The 19,078-nt window shown below is 44.2% G+C and overlaps 1 long non-coding RNA gene across 1 annotated transcript in view; it reads right to left on the minus strand.

Moving 5' to 3' along the window:
- The window catches only part of LOC137230749 (uncharacterized), a 139,064-nt gene that overhangs the window by 59,567 nt on the left and 60,419 nt on the right, over positions 1–19,078 (minus strand). The window lies entirely within an intron of this gene.

Consider the following 19,078-nt stretch of genomic DNA (forward strand, 5'->3'; position numbering starts at 1 on the left):
AGAAGACACTTGCCACACATTATAATTGACAAAGGATTGGATACTGGATATTTAAATACTCTACAAAATTAACAAACAATCCCATAAAAATTGGGTATTTCATGAAAGAAAGAAGACTTATGGCCAGAAAGCATATGAAAATATGTTCAACCTCATTGAAAGGGAGAATATAAATTAAAACCACAAGTATTTTGCTCCCACCAGACTGGCAAAAATGTAGAAGTCTGGCAATAGCAAGTGTTGAAGAGAATATGTATAGAACAACCAGAATTCCTATATACTGCTGGCTGAGAGTAAACCACACTGGTAGGAAAACAATTTGTCATTACCTAATCAAGTAGAAGTTGTGTGTTTCCTACTACATCACTATTTGGATCTTGGGAGACACTTGCACATGCGCTCCGGAAAACATGGACAAGAATGTAAGCATTCTTACATGTAAGCATTTGGGGGAACTGTAATACCTAGAAAGAGCCTAAATGTCCATTGACAAAAATCTGGATAAATAAACTGTGGTGTATTCTTACAAGAGATGCCACACAGCAGTAAAACAGAATTCTCAAAGCACAAAGATGAGAGGGGGGAAAGTTCCAGAAGAATATACACGGCATTATCTTCCACTTGTATAAAGTTTAAAAGTAAACAATTTAGGGATATAAATTTGGTAAACACTAAAGAAAAACAAGAGAATAAGAAAAATAATTCTAACTCTAGGAGGTAGGCCGAGGGATCAGAGCAGGGTAAACACACAGGGGCCTTAGATGTATCTTAAGCTTGTTGGTGAGTCCATTTCATTATTACTCTTTAAACTTTACACATAAATTTTAATTAATACATATATATATAATTTTGCATTGTTATGTTTAATAAAAATAAATGGGAATATATATATATAATATGTATTATATATATATAAAATACACAAATATTTGTCAGTGCAGTTACCAATGCTTTGAGGTCAGCCTTCAAAGAAAGTGGGGTTTATTTATTTGTTTGTTTGTTTTTAATGTGTTTCTCTTGCTCTAGGTATTTTGGTTACTATTTGCTACTTCATAGATATGCAAAGCTGAAATTCTCTAGGTTTATTTTACTCCAACGTGAACATGTTTCTGCAAAATAACTGCTCTAAAATGCCTTCTCTTCTGCCTTGCTATGGTGGGAAGGTGTTATAAATTATCTTAACTTGTGGATGGAAAGAAAATAATTTCTCACATGAGTGCTATCTGGAAAGTTCTTCCTGCACACTCTGAAGTTCCTTTTTTAAATTTATTTATTTTTGGCTGTGTTGGGTCTTCGTTTCTGTGCGAGGGCTTTCTCTAGTTGCGGCAAGCAGGGACCACTCTTCATCGCGGTGCGTGGGCCTCTCACTATCGCGGCCCGTTGCGGAGCACAGGCTCCAGACACGCAGGCTCAGTAGTTGTGGCTCACGGGCCTAGTTGCTCCGCGGCATGTGGGATCTTCCCAGACCAGGGCTCAAACCCGTGTCCCCTGCATTAGCAGGCAGATTCTCAACCACTGCGCCACCAGGGAAGCCCTGAAGTTCTTTATAGTGATTTCTTGTGTAACACTATTAAATATACCACCTGGCTGCAGCATCTGTGGATAAAATCTGTCCACTTGCTTTCTCACAGGGCTTGTGCTATTTAATATTTTAATTCCTACTCCAAATGGATCTTACTGGGAAAAGTCATGTGTGTGGGTCCAGGGTCTCTCCTTGAATCACTGTTGAGATCTCCTCCTGCCCTCTCTCTCAAGTCGGAGGGCTCATCTTCCAGCCTAACAAGTCCTGCAGGCTGCCTTGTGGGGTTCGCTGCTCCCTTATAATCTCCATCTGGAAATTTTAGGAGGAATTAATCTCCTGATTTCCCAAACAAGTGGAATCTCTGCTTGCCTGCTAAATGCCAGAGCAATGGGCTCCTTCTTTAAAGATAATCTTCTGCTTCTACACTACTTATTTCTATGTGCCCAGGTGCACTAACCACAGTGAGAGGCCATGTCAGGCTCTGCCAGTCATTGTCACTGACTCTCTAAATTGGGTCACCAATCCTCACCCATATTTGACAGCTTTCCAGCTTTCCTGACATGGAGCTGGACAGCCCTTTTCTAAAGGACTGCCTCCTGTTTCCTCCAGTTTTCTCCCATTTTGTCCCCATTACCACGGAAAACACAAGGACATGTCACTGGGGATTATCAAGGATGTGCTTCTGGAGATCGTAAGAGATTTTCCAGCATAATCTCAGGTCTACATGTTTTCAGCCCCATGTTCTGCCCTGTTTGCGTTACATAATGAAAGAATTGACCACTCTTACAGATTGATGCCAAATGTATAAGCAGAGCCAAATTTCTCACATTAAAACATAGGGCATGTTCAAAAAGTTCACTTTTAGGTCAGTTGCTGAAATGTGACATTCATTTTCTTCTAAAAAACAATGTTTGCAGTGTTGGTGCTGACCACACACTTGGCCCCAATACTCTATCTAAAAAAGTATCACAAAAAGCATACTATTGCAGTGAAAATAAGCAGAACACAACATTGTTTCACAACTGATAATAAAATATAATGCCCAACAGTTGCAAATAAATCATTTTTATTTATTTGAATTCAGGTGATTAAGGAAAGGTTAATTCATCTAGCAGAAAAAAAGGTAGATGAAAACTTCTGTGAATATTCTGAAGGGGGATTCAGGCAACTTTCAAAGATTTGCAGATACTAACGAGGCTGCTTTTTAGTAGCAGTAGTAGTAGTGGAAGAAGAAGAAGGAGGAGAAGAAGAAGAAGAAGAAGGAGAAGAAGAAGGAGAAGAAGGAGAAGGAGAAGGAGGAGAAGAAGAAGGAGGAGAAGAAGGAGAAGGAGAAGGAGGAGAAGGAGGAGGAGGAGGAGGAGGAGGAGGAGAAGGAGAAGGAGAAGGAGAAGGAGAAGAAGAAGAAGAAAAGAAGAAGATGAAGAAGAAGAAGGAGGAGGAGGAGGAGGAGGAGAAAAAGAGGGAGGGGGAGGAAGACAAGAAGAACTGTCATCATTATGCAAGCTTTTCACTGCAACATTTCTGTCTTTTCATTGATACAACCCTACCACTTGTAGAACTCAAGTTATTGGTTGGTTCGCAATGAAATAATAGAGAATTGAAAGGCAAAAGGTTGAAACTGAGAAAAGAGGGGCTTTCCTGAGTAAACAAAAGAAAGAAGCATCTTGAATAGGATTCATTGATTAAAAACCCACATATGTTTATTCAGCATCCACTATCTGCCCAGCTCTATGCTAGGTCTTAGGGATATAACAAAGAAGAATAAGACAGTTGCTACCATTTCGGCACCAACCTATTGCAGTGGGTGGTAGAATAAAATAAGGCAGGGGGCCTAGGAGTAAGAACTGACACATAAACATATAAATTACACCATAATGTGCTAAAAGCTGTTTTAAAAGAGGATCTAGCTGCTGTTTGTGGGAGTCTGGAAACACTTCCCCTAAATGACAGTTAATCTTCAAAAATGAATATGAATTTTTTAGAAGGAACAGAATGTACAAAAGCACAGGCAAAAAATCATTTTGGAAATGATGTGATGTTCAGAGTAAGTGCAGGGAGGAGAATAGGACATAGAGAGAGATGAAGCTGAAGAATTAAGGTGGAAACTAACCCTACATCCTTGAACGCAAAGAGTTTAAACTCAATTCCGTAGGTAACTTGGAGACAATAGCTTCAACTGGTAATAAGATGTTGGAACAACCAATGAAATTAACTGAGATGGAATTAATTGATCTTTGCATGACTTAAAAGAGAGAAGACAGCATCAGGAAATCATAGCTCTCTCTGTGGAGAGAGAAGGGAGGGAATGGCCAAAAGGCATAAGATCAGAACTTTTCTCTGCCCTGGTGGCTGCTGAGACAGTTCAGTGGCTTTTCGAGGGGAAGTGAAATTGGGAAAGGGAACGAGCCTTGGGGTCTTTGGGAGGCAGAGTGAACAAGTATGTATCAGTGCTGGATGTTTGCAAGCGCACCCCTCAGCCTTTTACAATACCATTTCATCTTAAGATTGAACGTAGAGTGAATTTTGTCAGTGACTGCTGAAGAAATGGAAATGGAAATCATGCATCTTCAAGTCCTGGGTCATATGTAAATGGGGAATTCATGTTTAATCATTGACAGGAGCTAATGAACACTCACTTACTTGTTTGAACCTCCCTTTGGCATTTCTGCAATGTGGTTCCTAGAATCATACTTTTCTTTTTCTTCCTTTCTGCCCCGGACTTTCACCAGTGAAAGAGTGCTTTGGCAGTGATAAACCTCTCCAGTGAAGAATGCTCTCTTACAGTAAATTCATGGCATTTTAATAGGTCCACTTTGCTATGTCTCTGGTTTCTGGCTTTTCACAAGTCTTAAGTTTTAGAACCTTGGGCAAGAATAAGAATGTAACTAGTTAAACAAGAAAATGATAAGATTAAAACATTAGAAATTAATAAAACCTCACACGTTAATCAGGGACAGTTCAGGTCTCAGAATGCTAAACCCTGCTATCTGATTCTGCCGTCCCTGGCAGAGCTGTCCTGGGCCGGGCCGGGGTAGATGGCCTAATCTCTAATACCGTATACACTGTAGCCTTCCCAGCTCCTCAGAAAATGAACCGGCTCAGGCCTCTAGCTGCATCTAGAGAAGGAAGGCACTGCCACCTACAGGTTGTAAAATCAGGGACATAATAAATTAATATTTAATTTGTAGAAAAAAAGTTATTTTATTAATGTAACATTTTCATAGACCCAAAAGCCTCAAAGTTAGCTGGTTCATCCTCCTGCCTTTCGGAAGATCTGTCCCTAAATATACACAAATTTTCACTGAGATTAAAGAAGCTCAGCTCTCAGACAATTAAAATCTAAGTCAGACTTGCCCTGTAGGAATTGGGAATTAGGCTGGACTTGGCACGGGGTGAGTAGCGAAGGGGTAGTGGGTAATTGCCTTCTTAAGCACTCTTTAAACTCAGAGCTTTCTGGGCCCCAGTTTCTTCCTTTGTAAACTGAGATAATGGATTAAATTGGGGGTTTTCAAAGTGTGGTCCCTGGACCAGCATCACCAACCTCACTGGGGATTTGTTAAATATGAAAGTTTCTCTGGCCCTGTCCCAGACCCCAGACTTATTGAACTGAAAACCCTGCGGGTAGGACCCAGCAATCTGGGATTTAACAAGCCCTCCAAGTGATTGTAATATACGTAAAAATGAGAGAATCACTGGGTTAGATGATCTAGAAATATCCAGTAAATATGCTATTCCACATCACAAGAGTGATATCGCCTGCAGTTCAAACACCCGTCCGTGGAGGAGCTGAATCCCTGGGAAAATTGACCCTGGGGGAGGAGAGGGCAATTGAGGGAAAGCTGGAACTGAAGAAGCAGGTTCACCACTCTACTAAGCGGACATGTGGCCATCGATGCACCATCTCAATGGTCAACTGGAAGTCTAAAAACTAAAAAGTTTTTCGCCCTAGTTCATCAACACAAAAATGTACCAGGCATCCCTCTGCTCTGTCTGACTTTGTCTAAATTAATACCTCTCCCCTGGCTGAACTCCAACTATCAAATATAATCCTTCAAGACCCAGGTTTTCTTTCCTCCTTCACAAAGCCTTCTGTGAACAGCAATACATCCGTATTTTTCAATTACCCTGAATGCCTTTGACCCCTGAAGTCTGTAGCAGAAACTTTAGTACTTAACGACCTACCATCCTGGAGTATTCTCAAATTGTTTCTCGTGATTACCTCATCTCGCTGCCCAGATCTCCCCAAGGATTTTTGCTTAGATGGCTCATATACTTATCCCTATGCTTCTGGCAAGTTCCCGGCATAGCTCTGGCACAAACTGGTGTTTAACAAATTGCTGGTAATGGGTTTTATATGGTTCTCTGAAAATACAGATTTGAGTCTGTGAATAGATTTTAAGCCATCACAAGTTTCCCCCTCCTTCCTTCATTGTGCTCATGAAGAATTCTGCAAAAGGGTCATGTTGACTTCAAAAATAGCTAAAACACACCCAAAGTAGCTGAAATTAAAGGGTGAGGGTTTCTAGGCATTGCCTTAGACCCACATGTATAGATCAAGGGAATAAACACAACTCAAAACTTCCTCTGTTACGGGGCATTTACTTGGGCAGTTAGAAAAATAAAATCTAAACCATACTCAATAAAAATTTAAATCAACCGTTTGAAGAGAACTTAATGAAAGTTGTGCTTAGATTTAGTTAGCCCTTGAAAAGAAACCCAAATACCAGTAATAATTTCTGGTATTGTGACTATAAGGTCATTTATGCAAATAATTACTAAAAACCTCCATGAATTTGTTCTGGGTTTCCTTTCAATAGTAAGAAGGAAACTGAGGACAAGATGAGATGGCCTTTGGCTGTTAGAGCTGTTCTAGTTGGGTGCTCTGCTAAGAGAGGCCCATATGTCGTGAAGAAAAAAGAGTCAGGGGTCTGAAGTTACCCCCAAGCCCTTTCCTTTTATGCAGGGTATGTGAACGTCTGAATGTGCTTGACACTGAGGCCAGAAACTGTCCAATTCACGTTCGCCTCCCAGCTCCTAACCCAGCTCTGTCACATAACAGACCCTTTGTTACATTGAGTTAGGCAAAAACAGACTAATATATCCATAGTTATTTGGGGACAAGACCAAATAAAGTTTATTCTACCACTCTCAAATTTTATTCATACAACTCCCATTTTAAGAGGCCTAATTGTTTAGAGTAAAGAGGCCACTTCGAATGGGACAAAAATGGACAGGGTCAAAGTTTGGATCTTCATTGCAAAGCAAACCAACATCATTCTGATAGAGTCAGTCTAGTTTTCTTAGGATTGGTTGGGAGACTGGTTTGGGTTTGCTGTGTGCATTTTACGAAAATCCAGATTTTCTCTCCATAACTTGCACGCCGCGGTGCTATCCTCCTGAACTCTCATCAGCGTATGACATTCTAAATGACCTGGAATTGAGAGGTGTTTTCTGCTCAGCCCAGAACAGCTATCTGGCAGCTGCACAGTGGAGGTGGTGGCATTTCAACAGGGCCAGTTAGTGAAAGACCCTTTATTGTCTTGTGGCAGAGGACCAGGCTGTGAAGTGTATTGTGTGCTTGGGAATGCTTTGAGATAAAAGGTGCAGAAGAAGTAGAATGGACTCTATTCAGCTTCGTGGAGGGCAGAACAGAGACTGTCTTCATGGGTTTGGATTCTATGCTTTGCGCAGAAGAGCGCACTGGCAGCAGAGTCTCGTGGGCGCAGAGGGGTGAGGCACCCTCTCATGGCTCCTCTGGGTGGCTCTGAGTCCAGGCGTACAAAAGCATTGCTAAAGAATCACTGCCCTGTTGCGAGAAGCTTATGTGGTCCCCCTGAAAGACATTCTCTGTGCTCCCATGTGGGAGGGGAGCAGTAGACTTCTCCCCGAGGGGACAAGCAGTGGGGACCACACAGTTGGAGGGATCATGCGGAATGCCCAGCCTCCACCTTTGCACAGCACTTCCCAGGTTACAGGCTACTTTCAGAGGGAGACCTCATGTAAGTCTTGCAACACCTCCAGGAAACATGCAGGGCAGGTATTAATACTCCCATTTAATAGATGAGGAGAATGAAGTCCAAGAGCTTCAGTGACTTGCCCAAACTTATGTGGCAAATGAATCAGGAGATCTAGGACCAGAAACCTTTATCTTTGCATCCTAGTTAAAGATTCATCCTCCACCACGAGGCAGCTTCTCAGAGCCTGCCTCTCAGATATAACCCAGAACGAGAAGCCACATGGTCCCACAGTCTGGTGGGGGTGGCCGCACCTTCCTGCCCACTCTCAGTCGTGCCTGCTCTCTGCTCCTGGTCAAATATGCACTTATCACAGGACGCTCTCAGGGCTCTGGAAATGGGGGCAGGACATTAACTTGGCAGGATACTGGGCTACTGGTCTGGACTACCATGGCAGTAGCCAAGACACTCTAATGTCCTCAAAGGGCTGGTAGCTCTCCTCTTGAAGTAGAGCTCCCAGCCCCGAACCCCAAACCCCAGTGGCTTGTGGAGCCTCTCAAATTTCAATCAAAGGCAAATGAGAAGGCAGATTCAGGGTGCTGAACCCCTTTCTTTGGAAGGAACTGGAGATGCACTAGCTCTACTGAGCCATGTTAAAAAGGAACTTTACAAATAAAGCAAAAACTAGTCAAAGATTTCCCACACCTTCAGTCATTCCAAAGGGCCTCCAAAAAGACCACAGAACTTCAGATGGCATGAGAGAAAATAGCCTCATTGATGGGGAGGTATCTCTTCCTTGAGGAGACTTTACAGAATTTCTGCATTGAATGTTTCCTGAAAACACAAAACCCAAATAGACCTGGCTCCTGGGAATCAAACATCTGACTGGTTGGGGACAGTTTCCTTGTCTGTTAAGACAGAGAATGGGGGTTGGACAGCTGCCCTATCTGCTTCACAAAGAGGTGTGTGTGTGTGTGTGTGTGTGTGTGTACAGGGAACACTACTTGCAAAAGTCCTTTTTAAAAGCACTTGACTTTTTTTTCCTTAGTGGCCATAGTACAGAAATACAATGGCCGTCCAAGAAGAAAATCGACATTTCTATCCCCTAGAAAGCTGGCCAAAGGAGATTTGTTTCATTTCCATTTAAGTTTTTTAAAAGACATAGGGCATTGAGTCTCAAATTTAGCTGGCATCAGAAACTCCTGGGGGCTTGTTTCTGATCGCTGGGCCCCACCCCCATAGTTTCTGATTCAGTAGGTCTGGGGTGGAACCTGAGAAATTTACATTTCTAACAAGTTCCCAGATACTGAGGCTACTGGTCTGGGCATCACGCTTTGAGAACCACTAACATAGGGAATTAAAAAAAAAACAACTGGGGCTTCCCTGGTGGCGCAGTGGTTGAGAGTCCACCTGCCGATGCAGAGGACACGGGTTCGTGCCCTGGTCTGGGAAGATCCCACATGTCGCAGAGCGGCTGGGCCCGTGAGCCATGGCTGCTGAGCCTGCGCGTCCGGAGCCTGTGCTCCGCAACGGGAGAGGCCACAACAGTGAGAGGCCCGCGTACCGGAAAAAAAAAAACTGAAGAAGAGGACTTATTTAGAAAGTTACTCTATGAGGGCCTGAAAGTCCAACCAGAGTGGCCTGGGGTTGTTAGAGTCCACTTTCACTGTGGGTGACTTTGGAGATGGAACAAGACGGTTGCCACCTTCTCAATGACACTGCCTACAGCGCTTCAATCTGTTTCCAATTTAAAGGAAGAGGACAAGTGCTCTGCACACGCTGAGCTCAATAAACCTGTCGTCGACAGGCAGCTCTGCACCTGGAGCTGAGCTGACATGACACTTATGGGCTTCAGAGAACTTTGTGAAGACTGTTACTGCTGCCTCTACATTGCAAGGGATTCTGTCATGAGTCACTTTCTCAACACCACTCAAAAGCCAGCTTTAGGTAAAATTATGTTAGGCCTTCATTCTTCTTCCACCTTCTCAGTGCCTCAGCTTTCTCCCGCCCATAAAACTGATCTCCGGCTCTCTCTCTCTCCCTCTCCTGCCTTCAGCCAGTACTTCTCAAAATGTAATGCTCACCCAAATTACCTGGGGATCTTATTAAAATGCAGATTCTGATTTAGGAGGTCTGGGTTAGTGAAGCCCGATACTCTGCATTTCTACCAAGCTCCCAAGGGATGCTGATACTTCTGGTTTCCAGACTATGCTCTTGGCAGCAAGCCATGAAATAAGTTGAGGCTTATTATCTATAAATCTCATCTTTCATTCCCTAGTTACCCTTCTGCTACGGGAGACTAGAGGCTAATGGAAAATTATATCTACTACTGTTAGCATGTGAACTTAACAACTACTTCCTCTCCCGGTAATAACGTGCTAGAATGTGTAGGATTTCGGAAGTCCCCTCAGGGAACGACACAGTAGGGACTTCCAGCCCAGGGACTGGCCACTGAGGTGAAATTTTGGAGTTAGGGCCAGTTCTCATCTTTCTCCTTGTACGGCTCTGACCTCCATTTGCTGAGCAAAGAGTCAATCCCTAAGGTGGATGAACTGACCTGATTATTTATTTATTTGCAATTTATATCCTATCTCCTTCTAAAATAGATTTAAAGGAAGGAGATGTGATTAAGGATCAGGCTATCTGACCAGTAAAGTCAGTGTAAAATTGTCCCCTATGTTTTCAGTTGTCCTCTTTTTATAAAGAAGGAGTGCAGGGTGTGTGTGTGTGTGTGTGTGTGTGTGTGTGTGTGTGTGTGTGTGTGTGTGTGTGTGTGTGTGTGTGTGTGTGTAAGCTGAATTTTTCCCCGGCTTCCCTGTGTACATGCTCTCAGCCATTCTTTTGCTTCTCGGAAAATTCATTGTATCAGATCAAATTCTCAATTCTTCTCTTTCTGTTATTTTATCTGAAAAAATGCCGGCTCAAACCAAAATAACCCAATGCCAAGAACCAAGTGAGAAAGATGATTTATCAATAATTTATGGAGTCTTCTTTGACCCTTCATTCTCCCGTCCCCTTTACCCTTCATATCTGTCACAATGTCCTGTCGTCCTGCCTTTCACATCTTTCTCAAATTCACGCTCCCTCCCTCACTTCCATGCCTACCAAACAGCCCAGCCCTCATGACCCCATGTCAGAATATCACTATTAATTCCTAGCATTTAGTGGCGACCTGGTTTGGAGAGCACTCTGCTGAGAGTTTCTTATGCATTAACTCACTGTATACTAGGGGTGTTATCATTTCCCCCTTTTTACAGGTGACTAGTTTGACACTTAGAGGTGAATTAACCTACCAAGCTTCCATACTTAGCAAGTAATCTAGTAGTAAAATGCAAGCACACTCTTCCACAACTAGACAATACCACCTCCTGTGCTCTGGATGCATCTGTCTGTGCATCTGTCCATGTGCCTATTGGTCTACCTATCTCAGCTTATTCTCCTCCCCAAATGGAGGTGCTTAGAAATTATTTTCTATATTAGAATTCTCTTCCTTTCATGAGACACGACAAGGTAATCAGATCTACTGCTCTAAGCATGTGAGATCAGCATAGTATTTCTACACCACTCACCAGGGGTTGCCTATGGTTTAAGTCTCTCTCATAAAATCTATCCTTAAACTGCCAAACCAACTTCCCTAAAATACGTCTTTGTCAGTTCAGGCAAGATGCCACAGACTGGGTGGTTTAAACAACAGACATTTATTTCTCACATAGAGGCTGGGAAATATAAGACCAAGGTGTGGCAGATTCAGTTTTTGGTGAGGGCTCGCTTGCTGGCTTGCAGATTGCTGTCTTCTGCTTGTGTCCTCATATGGAGATCAGAGAGAGAAGAAAACTCTCATGTCTCTTCTTATAAGGGCACTAATCCCATTGTGAGGGCTCCACCCTTATGGCCTAATCACCTCAAAAAGGCCTCATCTCCAAATACCATCATATTGGGGACAAGAGTTTCAATATATGAATTTGGGGTAGGACACAAACGTGTAGTTCATAGCATACTGTTTTCCTCACATTGTTCCCTTGTTCTAAGAATGGACAAAGCCTCAGAAGAGGATCCTTATCATTTACTTTACTGCTCAGTATCTGAACTCCATTTCCATGCTTGGGGAATCCTCTCCCTTAATAAGCAGAGCCCACCATTGAAAGTTGCATCACTAGCCTTCCTTACAGCTAGGGCCTCGGTGGGTAACCCAGGACCCACCCTCAGACAACAGCACCCCAAATTTTAAATTGGAAAAAGCCTCGGCCTTGGAGAGCTCATTCTGTCAAAGGCTAGTGGTAGCTCTGCCTGCTTTCCAGAAGCAAGGGTGGCTGCAGTTTTAGCAGCAGAGTCCAGGACTGTGGTGCCACGGAGCAAGCTGAGCCCGGATGCCCAGCAACAGTAAGAGAGGTGTCTTCAATGACCAAGCAGGTTCTACCTGGTGGCACAGCTTCCAAACCCCCCGGGAGAATCTCAGAAGTTCCTGAGACTGTCTGTTCATACCTTTTTCTGCACTCGATCAGCCAGAGTTGGGTTTTGGCTTTGCTACTAAGCGTACTACCTGCTTTAAACTCCTCGCCTCATCAACGGGAGGGGCAGCCACTGCTTCCTACAGCACTCACACCTCAGAAGTGGAACAACAGAGGGAGGCCCGTGAGAGACAAACCTTGGCTTCTCTTTTGCTTTGTCATTTTCAGTGACATGCTCATTTACACTGAGTTGTCATGCCCTGACCTAGAACAGGCTACCCTTGTGGACTCTGGCATGGGCATATGCTACGACTACCGCAGGATGGGCAGGAAGATGCCAGGGCCTCCCATGATCACCACCTCCAGTACCGGGACCCCCAGAGGCCCCACACTCGCACCCAGCAGAGAGCCTGGGGAAATTAATGAGTGCAAGAACCTGGAGAAATGTGCCACTCAGAAGCTTGCTCTGCCACAGCCCCTGCTAACCACACAGGCCCGAGACCCCTCACCTCTCCCAGAGGGGTCACAGCTGTGATTCGGAGGCACGGAACCCACAGGTGCCATCCACTGAGTCACCAGTGGCCCACACTTTTATTGTGCTGATGGTATCTTGGGTGTTTGCATATGCCCAAACTCATCACACTGTCTCCATTAACTATGTGTAAATTCTTCGTGTATCCATTATACCTCACTGAAGCTGTTTTTTGTTTTTTTAATGAAAATGATATGGTACAAAATAAAATGAGCTGGTGGAGTCAGATTTTTCTCTTTCGGGAGCTGAAGTTGGAAAAAATAAATAAAACAGATATAAGCGGGCAATTTGCAATAAAAAAACAAAGCCATATTGAAAGACAGGAGCAGGGGCCATTATGGGCCACAAGGATGCCAAATCATGAGGAGGCAGGAACCCTGAGCGTGCAAAGCCTTAGGGCTGACGGGGCACGAGGTGGAGAGAGGAGCAAGGAAGAACTTGGGAGGCCGAGGGGGCCCGTTGACGGGGGCAGCTAGAGTGAGCACCCCAGAACTGCAGTGGGGCCTGTGGCCACCTTACGCTGGAGGCCTCCCCATCCTGCTCCTCCTCCACCAGGCTGCTTGCTCTCCTGCGGTCCCCAGAGCCCGGCATCGGACCACACAGCACCCAGGACGTGAGGTCGCTTGAAGTCAGCTATATTCTTTTGACCAGAACAGCCTCCCTGAACATATGGACACACATTTCTGCCAACAGAAGGCTCTGCTTCTTAAGCACCCTGACTTCAAGGATGCCTTCTTCCCCTCAAAGCACAGAAAGCACCCAGAGGCTGGTCTTTCTGAATGTAGTTCAGGCACCTGGAAGCATAAACACGGCAGTGTGAAATTAAGAGATGCTCGCTCCTAGGAAAACGGTAATGGTAAGAAAAAAAAGTTAGCACGGTAGAAAAATAGCATAGAATTGCATTCTCCTCACATCTATAGTTACATTTTGCTTTTTTCTAATTACTTCTCTTTTACTTCCTTTCCATGACCCTGTACGATGGTCTGGTGACTGTACCCTCAGCTTTCCTGTGTAAACTAACTGTTGGGACATTGAAGTACAGCAATGACCTGTGACTAAATGGAGGTTGGGTCCATGCCTTTGACACTGTTACTCATCCCTGGGCTTCCTGAGTCAAGTCTAACCTCTTCTGCTGCTTTTCAAAGTCCTTCCTAGCCAGGACCCACCCTCCTTATCCAACTAGATTTCCCTTGCCAATAATAACCCATTAACTCCATTTTTTATAAAAGGGTCCATGTAGCTTTGCCACAAGCAGCTAATTTGTCATAACTTCTAGGCACATTATATCCCCGGGACAAGGCTGGAAAAATAACGTCTGGGCCCTTGAAGATATGTCTTTGCCTTGCTGTTGTCACAGCTAAATGGAGTGATTCATTAGCCCTTGTGAGAAATGTCTGACTGTCATTCTTAGAAGATATTACAGTTACTATGCAGTAGCAAGTCAATAGTCAAAGAAAATTGAAATCTCTCCCTTCTCTGAACTCCCTCAGTACTTTGGGGTTACAATTCTCACAGCCCGTATCAGGCAGAGCTCTGTGCTGTGGCACACACACAGCACACACACAGCTCAGTCCCCTACCAGACCCCACTCTGATAGCTGGGACAGGTGTAGCTCCCTGTCTCTAACTGGGCTTGGAACTATGAAGGTAATCTGTAATTGTTTTTACTGAAATGAAACCACTCCTGAAACATAATTTTTCTTTCTCCTTTTTAAAGAAACTATATTTACTGACCACCTTCCTTGTTCCAGACAAGGAACTAAAATGATTTATGTTGATTTATCCTGTTGAATTACCTCCCTGAACCCCTAGAAGAAACTTATGAGGTAAGCATCCCTCCTGTGTCTGTGATCTTGGTTAGCATGAGCACTTCTTTGCTGGTAAACTCACCTCCTGCTCGTCTGTTCTTCTGATGGCTAAGAAAGTAGCCTTTAAAAGGCCTTTAAAATGAGAGCAAAACACAATTTAAACAGCAAGCAATCTAAATTAATGCCTTCAGCTGGCCTTCAAGTGTTTCTCCATGTGTGGCCCTCAGGAAGTAGCAGATTCACAGATATATTGAACTAGAATGTGGGTGATTTAATATACAATTAAAACGCAGATTCCTGGGCCCCGCCTCTGATCTACATGATCGGAAACTTTGGGATGAGTTGTAAAGCACTTAAGGTGGTTTTGACACACACATAAGACTGAATCTATGTATCAGTCAAAATGCGCTAGTCACGCTGCAAACCATACCACAATTTCACTGACTTAATGCAAGCACAATGCAAGAAAAGTTAAAATCTCACTCACACCAACTGCTGTGGGAATGAGTAACTCTCCAGGGGGTAGTTCCATGTCGTGGCTCAGTGATCCACGAGGTACTGATCTTGAGGCACCTTCCTTTCAACATAAGGCTTGAAGAAGGATTCACTGTGTTGGAAGAAGGGAACTTGCCTACAGAGGGAGTCATAAAACAATATTCCATGTTCATAATCTTCAGAAAGGAGAGAACTGGAAATGCTAGTGATCACCGGTAAAATGTACCTTAGGTAAGGTTGTCTTTACATCCCCGTAGGCACACGCCACCCTTCCAGGACTCCCTAATTTATTCTCTAGTTTAATGACATCCTAGAGAGGCAGGAGAGAAGGCTGTGTAAATTAACATTTTCCTCTTCCAGCTAAATTCCAGGAGCACTTCAGACCTCAGGAGAGGAGAGCCAGAGCAGAAGGCAATGGTCTTTTGCCTCACTGTCTTCCCTTCTTTGTGTTTGTATGTGAAGAAAAGGAACTAGGGGTAGAATTTTCCTCAGGGAATGTTCACAATGAGGGAAAGAAGCTAGTGTTGCTAAGAAACGCCAAAGGAAGCCTCCTGATGCTGCGTACTTACTGGGAACCACGTCTAGACCCTGGAGATGACTCAAGGATGGTTCCCTTGCAGGACTCGGGGATTGGACCAACCATTCACCCACATCCTTTGCTCTTTTCCCTCCCCACCTCAGAGTTTTCATACTCTGGTTTACCATGGAACAAGCAACTCTACACAGTTTTTCTGTCTCTCCCACCTTTCTGAAGAAAGCACATAAGCCCTCTTGTCAGATGGTTACAAAAGGGAAATAGCCACAGGTCAAAAAAATAATGAGGAGAGAAAGTGTAAGAAAAGTTCTGCCTCAGGAGAAAGCCCAGTAAAATGGAGGTCACATAAAGGCATATGTTGATTTGCCTGAATTGTCCTCTCTCTCCTCCAGGAGGAAGGGACCACATGCCCTTTGGCTAAGCAGAGGCTGGATGGAGGAGAGGATCAGTGAACAGAAGACAGAGGCCAACTGTGTTTCCAATTACATCTCAGGAGGAAGCCAGAGACTCCAGAAGAGTGACTACAAGAACCTTGAAAGGACCTCTGTAAGTTTGCTCTTTTCTCTCCTCTCCAGATAAGAAATGGCCTCCCATGCTTCAGCCAGACTTGGAGGTATCAACACTATGTGTATATGGAGGTATGTACATACTAGAACATTCTATGAGAAAGGAAGGAGGGTGCTGGGAACCAGTGTAGTCTGAAAAGGTGGCCTGGGTGTAACCCTGAGACAGACTCCATGGCAGTTCCAATAGGAAGTGACAAAGCCATAGAATTTTTTTTTTTAATTTCAAAAACTTTCTGCAATAACCACCCAAAGTCTAAATTTCAATATAACTGATGCTAGACTTGACCTTAACAGTGCTTTTTTTCCTTCCCTGATGGGCCCTGAATTTGTCTTTGGGGCATCAGTGTTGCCCAGGCCCTCTGTAAGCACCAGGTATGAGGGCTGTAACGGACCTTAGAGACTGAGACCAGAAGCCTCATTTTGCAGACAAGGAAACTGAGACGCAGAGCTGTGACACAGCCGGACGTGAGATGAGAAGAAGCCAGATCCTTCGGCCCAGGGCTCTTTCCCCACAAATCCCTGCCGTTCAATCCCGGGGAGGCTGTCAAACAAGATGGAATTTTAACAAACTCTCCCCTCCGTTCTCAGGATGGGGTTTTTTCTCTTCACTGCACATATCTTATCCTTCTCCCTGTGATGTAGTAGAAAGTAAGGTCTGATGGTGGACAGTTAGCTTGGTCCCAGACTCAGGTGTTCATGGACTATCTTTCAGTGTCTGGCAGGAAAGCCATCTTCATTGAGTCACCAACAAGGAAGCACAGTGGGAGGCCAGGCACAGGGTCTACATTTACCTTCTCGAGACCTCCCCACCAGCCTTTCTACAGTCCTTTTAATGCTGCACCAGCCAGTGTAAGCCTGAGCACATGGGGGAAATTAGGTAAAAACAGTCTCCTCTCCCTGTGGTTCCTCCTCTTCACAAGACATAATGGCATTCAATTCCATCCTTTTAAGAAAAAGCCTAGGCAGATAACCACCTGCCTCCCTGTTTCCAGGTTGTCAAGGTGAAGCAGGCTTACCATGCCTTCAGAGTCTCTTAAACCTTTTGTCTCACCCATAGGAGCCCATGGTACCTTCAGCTTCATGCATCCAGCGGGCCTGCTCCTTGTGATCAGGGCAGACCCGCACATGAGTCAGCCTGGAAACAGGGAGAGACTTCTCTGAAAATGGATACTTTGTTCATGGAAACCATTGCCACTATTTGTGGACTTCCTGAGTTTGCTGCTCAGCTACTGGAAAAACTTGCCTCTCACCCCAAATAGTTTAATATGTTGAAACTGATGCTGGTAGAGAAAATTATGCAGGAATGAAACAAATATAATATTCTTGGGATAATTTTTAGCACTAGAGTATTTAATCACTCTTTACCCCAAACCTGACACCAGATCACACCTAAGATTTCATTCCACCTTTACTGACATGTAGCTTAATGTCTATCATCAGATACGTTCCAAATTCCTTCATGCAGAAGCAAGGCTATTGTCAGTCCTGGGTTCTGCCCTGTCTATATCTGCTAAGGAAAGCTGAGCAACTCAGCTTTTGGTGGGATGAAGTTCACCACATACTAGTTGTGTGAACCTCTAAGACTTAGTTTCTTCATCTGTAAGCTGAAGGCAATCCTAGAACAAACTCATGGGTTGATTAAATGCATGTGAATGTGAATTAAATGAACATTGATTAAATAAAAGTGATGATTAAATGAAATGATATATGAGAAATGCTCAAAAAAGTGCTGAATAATCTTAGCTACTGTGATTATATTATGTGATACTGCTCCTTCCCCAAGGCACAGCCAATCAAACCAGTAGTGTGTACCTCAGTCTAGAACAGCAATTCAAATCATATATTGGATAGCAATCCAGTCTATGATGCTATGGTCCATCAGGAAACATCTTTTGGTCCATTCAGCTCATCCTGAGAATCTGAAATCAGACATGCTGAGAGAAGGAGGTGGGTAGAAATAGAAGCAGAAGTTAAAAGAGAAGATAGAGGGCTTCCCTGGTGGCGCAGTGGTTGAGAGTCTGCCTGCCGATGCAGGGGACACGGGTTCATGCCCCGGTCTGGGAAGATCCCACATGCCACGGAGTGGCTGGGCCCGTGAGCCATGGCCGCTGAGCCTGCGCGTCCGGAGCCTGTGCTCCACAACGGGAGAGGCCACAACAGTGAGAGGCCCATGTACCGAAAAAAAAAAAAAAAAAAAAAAAAAAAAACGGTAAAAGAGAAGATAGAGAAAAGCTTGGGTTATAGAAAAGGCCATGAGAGCTAAGGCAAGTTAGAAAAACAAGGAGGTAGAAACATGAGTTAGCAGAAACCAAGACAGGAAAAAAGGTATATAGTGTGCATCAGTGTTGGGAGTAGGGTAGATTAGAGCAGCACATGAAGCCATGGCTTTGACTGAGCACCAGGGCAAAAATCCCTGCTTGTTCTGGAGTTCTTGTTTCTTGAGATCTGCTCTTCCTGGGGCCAGGCCTTTCCTAGGTTCCTGAGCACAGGTATCCTTACAATAAGCCAGTTTTAATTTGAAATACCCCAAGTGGATCTCTCTTCCCCACAACCAGTTTTTTTTAAGTTCATAATCTGACTCCAGCCCACCTTTCTGAGCTTATCTCTCAGCTTCTTACTTCTTACCAGATATAAGGCAATACAGCCAACCACCTTCTCATCTCTAAACACATCCTATGTCATCATGCTTCAGGGTCTTTGCTCAGGTTATAATTTATGCCAGCAATGACCTTCCTACCTACTTCAAATCGTCCTCATAGATCTCAGGTGGAGTGGACACTGCTGGTGCTTTACCTAGATTCCTATTATTTTTCTATACACCTGACCTCAGACTTCTGTGTACTTTTGTTTCTAATGACCCGCACCTTCAACAACCTTCAGAGGCCCACCCTCTGGCTACTGGAGTCTTAGGACCAAAAGTCCAAAAGTCGACTCTGGGGGTCAACATATTTTCCCAGCCCCACCCATCATGACCCTTAGCCACTGACCAACTAATGTGAGACTATGAAGGCCCAGTTCCTTTGTCTGGAAGCCAAGAGCAAACTCAGAGGAGCACATCATTTCCCAGAGTCCTCCCACAGGACGCGGCTAACCTACTTTCCATGGGACCTGACCAGTAATCTCATCCTTGCTTTTGTCTTCTCCTGACCCTCTCTTCCTGTCTATACTCCCTCTCTAGGTTTTCCCAGGAGAACTTCCTTAATGAATCACTTGCCCAGT

Source organism: Pseudorca crassidens, chromosome 1 (assembly GCF_039906515.1).
Source record: "Pseudorca crassidens isolate mPseCra1 chromosome 1, mPseCra1.hap1, whole genome shotgun sequence".
Classification (NCBI taxonomy): Eukaryota; Metazoa; Chordata; class Mammalia; order Artiodactyla; family Delphinidae; genus Pseudorca; species Pseudorca crassidens.